Source organism: Lagopus leucura, unplaced genomic scaffold (genome assembly GCF_019238085.1).
Source record: "Lagopus leucura isolate 7727_CA_CO unplaced genomic scaffold, USGS_WTPT01 Super-Scaffold_73, whole genome shotgun sequence".
Classification (NCBI taxonomy): Eukaryota; Metazoa; Chordata; class Aves; order Galliformes; family Phasianidae; genus Lagopus; species Lagopus leucura.
This window is the reverse complement of record NW_024962252.1, coordinates 25,313,901-25,324,559: the sequence shown is the minus strand read 5'-3', so window position 1 is coordinate 25,324,559 and position 10,659 is coordinate 25,313,901. Positions and strand designations below refer to the sequence as shown.

The 10,659-nt window shown below is 39.9% G+C and overlaps 1 long non-coding RNA gene across 1 annotated transcript; it reads right to left on the bottom strand.

Annotated features, from left to right (window-relative positions):
• Window positions 1-825: 825 nt before the first annotated feature.
• On the bottom strand, window positions 826-9,587 carry LOC122174900. The gene is made up of 4 exons (XR_006177255.1): window positions 9,318-9,587; window positions 9,023-9,195; window positions 2,082-2,284; window positions 826-935 (listed from the first exon to the last, which is right to left on the bottom strand). It is a non-coding gene; the product is annotated as an uncharacterized LOC122174900 (long non-coding RNA).
• Between the last annotated feature and the right edge of the window lie 1,072 nt (window positions 9,588-10,659).

Genomic DNA, 10,659 nt, shown 5'->3' with positions numbered 1-10,659 from the left:
TTAGTTAACAATTACTGAGTTTTTTAAAACTATTCTAAAAATACCCATCCTGTTCAGTTTGTACCTGTCATTTTAAATCCTCTGTATTATTTCAGGTTTCCTAGTAATCTCCTCATTCCTATGTGCAAAGCCCTTTGTACCTTTAAATCACATTTGCACTTACGTTTAATCCACAATAATAACAGAATGTTTTGTTGGTATTTTTTATTATTATTATTTTCTATTAAAAAGTGTTCAGCAGAAAATAGCAACTACTGAAGCATTTGAAAGCACAAGAACTATTCCATCAAGATAATAAATATTTTCTCTCTTAAGGACCAAAATAAACAATGCAATTATCATTTAATCTTGTCTTACATCTAACAAAGAACCTAGTTCAACTATTTCTGCAGTGACCCTAGTTTCTCTTTCAATTATAACATATCTTATAGAAGGAAAAAAATATATTGATATTTCTCTACTTAGTTCAAGAAAGATATTTTGATTTACAAGTAGAGGATTGACCATGATTCAATGTACGATTTTTTCAGCATTTAATCACCTTCCATTCCAAGTCTACCTTCAGTCTCAGGCCTTCTGCTATGGATTTCAATAATCTTTTATTTTCAGAAAGACCTCCTTGTGTAAATGTTTCTAAACTGTGGTCACATTGTCTATCAAGACATTTTAGAATAAACAGCTTCTTCAAAGTTTTAATATTTGAGCATATTTTTGGAATTCACAATGACTCAGGGTCCATATCCTGTGTTCTGTCTAATACTTCTATATCTTTTTTGAAAGGTGGAAACCAGAACAGCACATGACATGTATGCCTGTACTATCACTTTTGTTCAGTCCATCTCATTGCTGTGCACTGATCTCTTGCTTCCAAGCAAGGTTAGTTCAGTTCTATGTTATGGTCTGCAGTAAGCCACAAACTTCTGTCTTCAGGGAAGCTAGAATTTTAAAAAAAAAAAAAAAAAATTTAAAAAGGACTTTTTTCACAGGTTACCATGTTTAGTGAAACTGTAGACTTCACTACATTTTGTTTCCTCTCTTCAAAGCACAACCCCAGCAGGACCACTGGCACTAAGGCACCACACCAGGCTGCTGTGTGAAGAGAACACACTCTCAGCAGTACATTAGTAAATCAGAAGGTATGTGGGCTGTGAACCGTCTTTTCCTTAACCCACCTCTAATTCTAGGGAAGAAAAGAGTAACCATTCTTCAGGCCTGAATGTGACAACACAAAGTACAACACATGATCATTCAGCCAAGCATATAGAAACCAGCTCATACTTACCATCCTGCTCCCTGAAAAAAGTCCTGTAAGCACTACTAGGAAGATAAAGTCCTGAGATGCATCTTTATACAACTGCATTCAAATATACTGCCCAGCATATCACCATTGAATAGGTCAAATGGCATGTCACCACTGTCATAATAGCTTCTGATAGCCAAGAAACATGCTGCAGACTGCCCAGGGGGGTTGTGGAGTCTCCTTCTCTGGAAATATTCAAGTCTCGCCTGGATGCCTATCTGTGCGACCTGCTGTAGGGAACCTGCTTTGGCAGGGGGGTTGGACTCGATGATCTCTGGAGGTCCCTTCCAACCCCTACAATTCTGTGATTCTGTGATTCTGCACATCAACAGAAAAAAAAAATGGCTCCCTTATGTAGTTTTTCTATTCACCCTGCATCCAGTTTCACCATGTGGTGCCAGCCAATGCTCACACACAGCCCAGAAGGTTTCTCTCTGCCTTCAAGGGTTACTGCCCAGCAGGCATGGAACATGGGGAAAGTACAGGGAATTAAGTTACAGTCCTGAATTTGCCTCTGGATGTAAGGATCACAGCATGCATCCTCAGGACTTTCATCCTTCCTGGGGTCATTTTTCTATAGTGCCTTGGGTATGGGTGCACTCAGGATGAGAAATGTAAGCAAACATCTGCAGCATGCACTCCAGCCAAATGTGCACTTGTAAAAGCAAACCACAGCAACCAGAGTTTGCCAGTCAGATGACAATGATGCATTCCTGACTGGGAAACAGAAGGCATGCAATAGCAGTAAGTCATGCAGTAAGTCCTGCAGAGCTACTTTTACCTTGCAGGAGGCCACAGAAAGGCATGGAGCTCTCAACCTCCCCACTATGAGCTGTACAGATGTTACACAACATTGCTGCCATGCCATACTCGAGCCAGTTTCCTTCTCCCTCCAGCTGCTATCCAGACCAGCAGGATTTTCCTCCTCTCATGAGCTCCTGTAGGGTTATCAGATTTCTAAGGATGCCACCTCAATGTCATCTCCTGAAATTTTTAAGACATTTACTGGTAAGAGGTGTAATCTGAGCTATCTTCTAAGAATAAAGTCTATCACCAGTGAGGTTAGCTCAGGTGACTTCACATCAAATGCAACCTTGGGATACAGTCAAGAAACTCCAAAGAACACTGCTTTCTCCAAATATCATCATCCCCTGATACGTTTGCTAGCTCAGCATCTAAACGTATTGTTGAGGAATGATAAACTTCTTAGCACCTGCTGGCCAGCCACGTGGCTGCAGCAGACCATTTGGCAGAAAATGGAGCATGTTCAAAGAAGGGCAAAAAAAACTGGAGGAGTCTGGAACATAAGTCTTATGAGGAGCAGCTGATGGAACTGGGACTGTTGAGTCTGGAGAGGGGGAGGCTCAGGGGAGACTTTATTGCTCTCTACAGCTACCTGAAGAGAGGTCATGGTGAAGTGGGACTTGGCTTATCTTCCCATGTAAGTAGCAATAAGACTAGAGGGAACAAGTTGCACCAAGAAAGATTCAGATTGGATGCTAGGAAACACTTCTCCAAGAGAATGGTCAGATGCTGGAATGCTGCCCAAGGAGGTAGTGGAGTCACTGTGGAACACCTGGAGGTGTTCAAGAAGTGTTTAGATGTTGTACTGAGGGACATTGTTTAGTCTTAGGGAAATATTGGTGATACGTAGATGATATGACTGGATTAGACTTAGAGGTCTTTTCCAACCTTGGTGATTCTATTATTTTATGATTTTAAGAGGCTGGAGGCAATTCTGGACAGATTGCCTTGCAGCTGCTTACCTGGGAAAGGAGCAGAAATACTATTGAAAGGGCATCCCAAGGGTGTTTCAGAGCAGAGAGTCACAGGACTGCTGATATCCTTCTGCCACCAGTGCTGCAGCTGTGATCTTCACTCTTTAACATCTGTCTCACCTTACTTTAGTTCTGCTAAAATGCATCTTGTTTAGAAGGGCTCACAGTATTGGTCAGAATATCATTTGTGGTTGAAGTAAGCCCCTTACAGGAGTCTCCAGTTATGGACATGCACTTGACTGTGACTGAGTACAGAAGCTTTAATTACCATCCATGAGGTGAGCTGCCTTAGCTGCTTCACACCAATTTTTGAAACTCTCAAAATATCCTGTGGTATGTTAATGGAGAACTTCCAGCTCTGTTCTATCAGAAGTTTCAACACTAATTTACCTAATCACAGATACCAATATCCTAATATATTTCATATATTTAACTTATCTACTTACAAATATGTGGCTCTTCCTCGTTTCTCTGGAGTTGTCTGAGCTATGTTGTCACTTTGTGATCTGTAATTTATTACCTCTGTGCCTCAACATGTTGATTTTCTGGTGCCAGTTCCAATCTGACTTATCCATGAGTCACACCAGTGTAAGTGTATTGCAGCCTCTGATTTTGTCCCTATCTGTACACATATGCACTAGAGGAAAAATTCTGTTTTGAATTCATCTTTTCATTCACACAGTACTTCTCACTGTTACAGATAAAAGCAATTTTTATCACTGTTAAAAATGCAAATCCAATATGGTTAGGAAAGAGCAGTTGGTATGTTATTCTGCCTCACGTATTCTTGAAAAAATTGTCAGTCAAAGTTCTCAATACAGATATTTTATCATTTTCAGTGGAGATAATAAGAAGTAGTACATCTGTTTTCATCTCATATCCTAAATGGCCTTTGCAGTTCTGGTTCTTGGAAAAATGTTAAATTTTAATCTGTGAATTCAACACCAGTTAGAAACATGAATCTTGGCTGCTTTTGTAGCTCAAAATGGATATAAAACTGGTATTATTGTTGATTATAACTTCCTGACACAGGTGGTGGAGAAGCCAATGAGGAGAGGTGTACTGCTGAACCTTGTTCTTACAAACAAAGAAAGATCAGCTGCGGATGTAAAGGTTGGGGGCAGCCTTGGATACAGCAATCATGAGATAGTGGAGTTCAGGATCTTGTGTGAAAGAATCAGGCAGTAAGTAGTATTGCAGCCCTGGGCTTCAAAAGAGCCAGTTTTGACCTCTTCAAGGACCTACTTGGAGCATCCCATGGGTTAGATTATTGGAAGTTAAAGGGGTGCAAGAGAGTTGGTTAACATCCAAGCATCACTTCATCCCAGCTAAAGATCAGTGCTTCCTTAAGAGTAAGAAATCAAACAAAAATACCAGGAAACCCATGAATGAGCAAGGAGTTCATGGAATGACTCAGAAGAAGTTTATGGAATGTGAAAAAAGGACCTAGCCACTTGGAAGTAATTTTGGAAAATTTAAGAAATAGAAAAAAAGCACACAGGGATGCAAAAAGGAAGGCTAAGGCCTTCTTGAGATTAAATGTGGTGACGGAGGTCAAGGACAATAAGAAAGGCTTCTTTAAGTATGTCAACAGCAGAAGTAAAATGTGAACTAGCCACTAATGAGGTGGGTGCCCTGGTAATGGAAGGCACTGAGAAGGCAGTTACTGAAGGCCTTATTTTCTTCAGTCTTTACTACTAACACTATCCTCTTACATAGAGGTAAAAGAGAGAGTCTCGGGAAAGGAAAACTTCCCCCTGGTCAAGGAGAATCTGGCTAGAGATTCTCTAGGCAAATTCAACACAAACAAATCCATGGGTCCTTATGGGATGCATCCACATACATTGATGTAGCTGGTAGAAGAGACTGCTTAACCACTCCCTATTGTCTTTGAAAGATCATGGAGAACAGGAGACTGGAGGATAGTCAATGTCACTTCAGTCTTCAGATAGAGGAAGAAGGAAGACCCAGGAAATTACAGGCCAGTCAGCCTCACTTCCAGAGAAATCATGCTAGACCAATCTGGTAGCCTTCTATAATGCCATGACTGTCTGGGTCATTGAGGGGAGAGCACTGGATGTTGTCTTTTTTGACTTCAGTGAAGCTTTTGACATTGTCTCCAATAACATCCTTGTAGGTAAGCATAGGAAGTGTGGGATAAATGAGTGGACAGTGATGTGGATTGAGGCCTGGCCAACTGGCAGAACTGCAATCAGCAGTACGCAGACTAGTTGGAGGTCTGTATGTAGTGGTTCTCCCCAGGGGTCAGTACTGTATCAAGTGTTATTCAACATCCTCATCAGTGACCTGGACAAAGGGATAGAGTACACCATCAGCAAGTTTGCTTATGATACAAAGCTGGGAAGAGTGGCTGACACACCAGAAGGCTGTGCTGCCATTCAGAGAATTGGACAGGTTGGAGAACTGGACAAAGAATAACCTGATGAGGTACAAGGGCAAGTGCATAGTCCTATACCTGGAGAGGAATAACTGCATGCTTTAGTACAGGCTGACGGCTGAACTGATGGAAAGGAGGTCTGCAGAGAAGGACCTGGGTGTCCTGATGGAAAACAGGTTGGCCATGAGCCAGCAGTGCGCCCCTTTGGCCAAGAAGGCCAATGGTATCATGAGATGCATTACAAAGACCACGGCCAGAAAGTGGAGGGAAGTTATCTTCCCCCTCTACTGTGCCCTCATGAGGCCACATCTCAAGTACTGCATCCTGTTCTGGGCTCCACAGTTCAAGAAAGACAGGGAACTTCCAGAAAGAGTACAGCAAAGGTCTACAAAGATGATGAGGAGCCTGGGACATTCCCCCTTATGAGAAAAGAAATGATGAGAGACCTGGGACTGTTTCAGTCTGGAGAAGAGTGAGAGGAGATCTCATCAACACCTACAGATATGTAAAAGTTGGGAGTCAAGTGGATGGGGCCAGGCACTTTTCAGTGGTGCTCAGCAGCAGGATAAGGTGCAATGGGCAGAAACCAGAACTTGGGAAGTTCCATCCAAGTATGAAGAAAAACTGTTTTATTTTGAGGAGGACAGAGCACTGGAACAGGCTGCCCAGAGAGATTGTGGAGTCACCTCTGGAGTTATTCAAATCCCATCTGGTTGTCTTCCTACGTAAGCTACTGCAGGGAACCTGCTTTAGCAGGTGGGTGGACTCAATGACCTCCATAGGTTCCTTACAAACCCTATGGTTCTGTGATTCTGTATTGAAGTTCTGCATTCTTTTTTGCATGCAAATCATAGGTATTATAAGTGCGGAGTATTAAAAGAACACATATATATGTATGTAACTATATTTATTTATATTAATATATACTGTATTATACACAGGGTGCTCTGAAAGTAATGCATCCTATTTATTCCCATTTAAACTACAAGAGATACAAAGGGCACAATAGCATGATTTCATAGAACAAATTCTTAGCTACATAACACTATTTTCCAGCATAGTCAACACCATTAACTATGTGTTTTCACCAGCAATGAACAAGAGCCTGCATGCCTTATTCATAAAAAACCTGCACCAGCAGAGGTGACCCACTGTCACTACAGCTGAAACACATCACCCACTGCCTCTTTGCACTCACATCCACTGTTTGGTCCCCAAAACCACTCTCAATGGGTGCCATCTTTTTTCTGAATGGAAGAATTCAGTGACATACATTTGCTTCCATGTCAGACACCATTTTGTCAGACTGTCCCTGTGTTGCCATCTGTCACATGGCAACAAAATGTAATAGGATATTGGTGGGAAGGTTCACCCTCTACTGCCATATCACCAAAATCCATCACTGATGCTGTGACCTATATAATAAAATAGAAGGCATTTCTTTTAGAGCAACCCTCCTATATGAATACAATGACTGTTGAAATTGAGATGTTTTTCCTTATAATCTGAGTCAATGTAGCTCCTCTGCAGTAGTTTATAAACTTAATGTTGTAATATTTAAAATGTTAGCAATTTTCAATATTTATCAATTTTAGAATCTTTTCACCCCTGAAAAAAAAAAAAAAAAAAAAAAATCATGCAAAATTCAAACAACCTTTTTCGTTCTGACAGTTTTCCTGAGGTTTTTGAATATTCCTTCTTATCAAAGCTTCGAAAAACTCTAGACTGCTTTTATGTTCTGCTGTAGCTGTTTTAAGCAAATATAAAGCTGTCAAATTATTTCTTAATCCTGTCAAAATGAGCATTTAATGAGGTATCAGGGCAGATGTACTTGTAATTTTTTGTGTAAAATAAATGATGGTTTTGTAGGACAGGTTAAGGTGCTGATTTTCCCTGTCTAGCAAAGGACTTCACATTTATACCTGTGTTAAGCTGCTGTGAAGTGAGTGTAAAATCTCACCGTTAAGAAATCATCAGCTATAGTGCAAGACTGTTGGCAAAAAAATCAAGAAGATATAAGGCAACATTTGCAGCTGGTTTTGTCACTCCATCAATGGAAATGTAACACAACTGTATTCTCCTGTCTCCAAAAAGTACTATAATTTTTAATAGTTCAAATAAAACTCCATTAAGTCCATAACCTGGCTGTACAAAACTGAAACCATCCTGTAATAGAGAACTTTAGCTTAAGAATGCACTGATGCCATGTGTGATTTGAAGTTGCATGCCTTTGTGATCTGGGAGAAAGAGATTTGCAGGTGAGCAATACTTTCCTCTCTATCTTTTCGTTCTTAATTATAAGACCAACAGCTAAAGAAGCTAAATAAAGTCTTCAGCCTTGTCTTCTGGTTGTGTTGATTAATCTATGGGCAAGTCCTGCTCAGACCATTACAGACAGAATCACTTTCAGTTAAGTCCGCTGAATAAAGGATTCATGACTTGAAGTGGCTGATACACTGCAATTCTTACATGACTTCCAGCAAGCACATAATTCTGCCTCAAATTAGGTATATCTGGAGAGTGGGGATTTTTTGCCTCAAATCTGTGGTCAGCTACCTAAATTGAAATAATATTTAAAATCAGGTCATGATGTTATAAAATGACATATTAAATGGGACCGATTTGATTCTACTCTATCATGTATTAAAGTATTTAAAAGTATAGCATCCTATTGTTAGTCACAATGCAGAAACGTCCAAATTAAGTTAGAAATGGAAGGACCACTGCATACCTTGCTTTTTCTATGTTTCACTGATTACTGTCATAAATATTTTTTGTTCTTATGTGCTGTTCTGATTTTTAACCAAACAGTCAAACTCATTCTTACTTGTGCTGCTCTGAGTAACACATCCTGAAAGTTCAGAATCTGGCCTACTGTGCCCACTGCATACTGCCACTTTATTTGATCCCACTTCATTTAAAATGGAATAAGTCAGAGGCTATGCTCCCAGGAACAGACATGAGAAGACAAATGGGTTTTGTTGGTACATTTGCTTTTGACCAAGCTATGATCTAACATTTTAATCTGACTATGATCTAACAATTTAATCTGCTTGAACACTTTAATCCAACTGAACTTCATTTTAGTGTAAAATATTACTTATTCAACACATTTCAACAGGGCAGTGTCAAAAGAATCACTGAAGGAACCCACGTGTCGGCCTGTCAAGAGCTACTAGCATGAAACAGGAAGATGAATTATAACAGTAATTTTAATTTAAAATATATTGTTTCTACATTGGAAAAAGAGAAGCATGTTCCTATCTCCTATCAAAGATGCAGCACACAGCATACATTAGGAGTGTCAGAGAGTACATTTAGAAACCAGAGATTAAACTTTACTGGGAAAAAAAAACAAGGTTACTACTTCAACCTCTTTTGAGGACTTGGATGGATTTTTCTGGCTGCATTAAGCCCTGGTAGAGGCACGCACCTCAGCAAGCCCTACAGGCTGCCTACTGCAGCCCAAGCTGCCTAAGGTCCCTGCCAGATGGCTCAAGACACAGCAGATGCGGTGCGTACGGGGCTCAGAGACAATGTACTTACAGTTATGGGTTTCCTGCTCCTCCTGAATGGACTGTGCTACTGGTGCTACTGTGATACCTCATAGCTTCAAGTGAATTTGGTCAGATGACAGGCAGCCTTATCATCATCTCAGTCATGTAGAAGCATTTTTGCACTCTTTCAGAGCCTGAATTTTTACCAGAATTTGGTTGCGCCTGGAGTTATGTAAACGGATAAGAAAAAAATAACATCAAAAGGTTTTGTCAATAATTGGGAGAAAAGATAGATATCTTCAGAGGATCATTTATTTCACCTTAAAACAGGAAGAATTACTCACCCTGCAAAATGCTGTTTTCATTCACCTTGCCATCAGACTCTACGCTGAAATTCTGCCATCTACAGGAAGCCATAATCTACTTTCAGCTACAAGTGAAATAAAGCAAGCCATAATAACAAGGTTTTATTTCAGAGCAATATGCAAACAACCTACATCATCTTTTTTTCTATATTTTTCCTACACTGCTCATCTACCTAAAAAGCAGCCTCTGCAGTTGTTTCTTTAGCTCCCTCAAGCAGTTAAAAAGCAACTTGTCCTCCTGAAAATTCTCCTTCAGTTTAACCTACGCTGCAGTTTTACCATATGTTCTGAGATATACTGCAGTCAGCAGTGCTTTGCTTGCTAGTTTCAGTTTGTTCCATATAAATAAAAAATATCATAGCCTAATAGCTCGTTTTACATTAATTGCTATTAATCACTGTATTATTTATTGTGCAAAGCAGTTCTTTAATGGTTGTTTAAATTGATGTAGCAGCACTGTGCATAGCCCATAGCTTGCTAGGAATTTTAACAATAGATTCAAAATTCCTGCTCATGTAGGAAAAAGACATTTAGAAGCCCCTATCTTTCAGTGCATGTAGGACTATCTCAAGATTTTGCTGCTATTTGACAGGTTGTATGGCTTGAGGGTTCACTGGAACCTTTAGATGAGATAACTTTGGCAGATATCAAAATTCAAAATTCAGTTTGCTTTAGCAAGCAAACTGTTCTCTAGTTAAGGTAAAGTGAGCCACTGGAGTAGCTCTGTGGACATAGATCAGTGTACAGCATCAGCAGATACTGTTTTTCATCTATTTGTCAGAAAAGTATTTGTTGCACTTACACCCAGATTTCAGAAACTTTTTATTTCCAATTTCCTTTTCCCTGCCTCAATTATTCTGTCATTATCAGGTGAACTGAGCTGTACAGGGCTGCTGCATTAAAGCTGAACAAAAACAAACAGTAAAAGTCAATAAGTGTCCATTTCAATGGAAAATGTTCCTCCATTAAAGAATAATGAGATCTCTCTCATAGATGAATAGCATTCTGAAATGTGACCAATGGCAAATCAGACTTCTGAATTGCAGAGCTCTTACTGAAGGAAAAGACAAAGAAAAGCAAAACATTTAGCATTTCATTTAGTTTAGCATTTCATACTCTAGGCCATGTTTTTGTTTAGGGTTGGACATTTTTTCCTCACAAGTTAAGGTTTAGAACCAGCCATTCTCACAATAAGTTACTTGACTTTTTCTCCTCTCCTCTCCTCTCCTCTCCTCTCCTCTCCTCTCCTCTCCTCTCCTCTCCTCTCCTCTCCTCTCCTCTCCTCTCCTCTCCTCTCCTCTCCTCTCCTCTCCTCTCCTCT